This window comes from Chenopodium album, chromosome 21 (genome assembly GCF_948465745.1).
Source record: "Chenopodium album chromosome 21, dcCheAlbu1.1, whole genome shotgun sequence".
Taxonomy (NCBI): Eukaryota; Viridiplantae; Streptophyta; class Magnoliopsida; order Caryophyllales; family Amaranthaceae; genus Chenopodium; species Chenopodium album.
This window is the reverse complement of record NC_137854.1, coordinates 20486981-20488124: the sequence shown is the minus strand read 5'-3', so window position 1 is coordinate 20488124 and position 1144 is coordinate 20486981. Positions and strand designations below refer to the sequence as shown.

The window sequence follows — 1144 nt, the reverse complement described above, 5'->3', positions numbered from 1 at the left end:
TTCCTATTACCCCATTGGTTTTGGTTATGGTAATCATAATCATTTCCTCTTTGGTTATAAACATTTCCCCCTTATTCCCTTCGATTCGGTGGTAAATATCTTTGATTGTCATTCCTAGGTCTATTATCATAAGACAAAGCATTGGCCTGTTCATTTTCATTATCATTACCCTCTTCATAATGGGATTGGGGTTGGGAATCATAATTACAAGAAGAGGTATCATGGTCATATGACCCACAATTTTCACAAAACAAACACCCATGTGGCATGTTATTAGATGTAGAAGGAGAAGAGTTAGAATTCATACCTCTCCCCTTAGATTGGGAGGGATGCTCTTGTTGTGAAGTGGAAGTCTCTAGCTTTGCCTTGATAGATGTCATCTCCTTGCCAAGATTGGCTATTTGAGATGTCAAATTATTGATGGCGTTGAGGTGATCGACGGAGTAGACCGCATTCCCTCCTTTGCTTAAAGACTCCCTCTCTCCTTCTTGCCAATCCATGTGGTGTCTCACCACATCCTCAATTATCTCGATGACTTGCTCCTCCGTTTTGTTCATAATCGGGCCACCCGCTCCCGCATCCAAGCTAGTCTTTCCTTGTGGGCTTAAGCCCCCATAGAAAATTTGAAGCACTTGATATGATGGAATGCCATGATGAGGGCACTCCCTTTGATATTCTTTGTATCGTTCCCATGCCTCATATGTGGTTTCACTAGCCCTTTGACAGAAGCCTTGGATCAAAGCCCTTGCCTCGGCCGTCTTCTTTTGAGAATAGAATCTCCCTAAGAAAGCCGTGGTGACCTCGTCCCAAGTTCTCAAGGAGTTAGGCCTCACCTCCTTCTCAAGCCATTCAAGAGCCCTTCCTATCAAAGAAAAAGGAAATAGCTTTAGTCTCACAAACTCTTGAGTTACCCCATTTACCTTGATTGTGTTGCAATATTTCTCGAACTCGTTCAAGTGTGCAAGAGGGCTCTCATGTTTTTCTCCACTATATTACCTCCTTTCAATCAAATTTATCATCGCGGGCCGAATCTCGAAGTCATTGGCTTGAGTGACGGGTGGAGCAATGCCGCTTGAAGCTCTATAAGCTCCCGGAGTTCCCAACTCCTTTAAAGGTCTTTGAGGTGGTGGTTCCGCGTCACCCA

General features: G+C 44.0%; 1 non-coding gene across 1 annotated transcript; it reads left to right on the top strand.

Annotated features, from left to right (window-relative positions):
* Positions 1 to 645: 645 nt before the first annotated feature.
* Positions 646 to 751, top strand: LOC145603189 (small nucleolar RNA R71). Its single transcript, XR_014104720.1, has one exon. It is a non-coding gene; the product is annotated as a small nucleolar RNA R71 (small nucleolar RNA).
* Positions 752 to 1144: the final 393 nt, after the last annotated feature.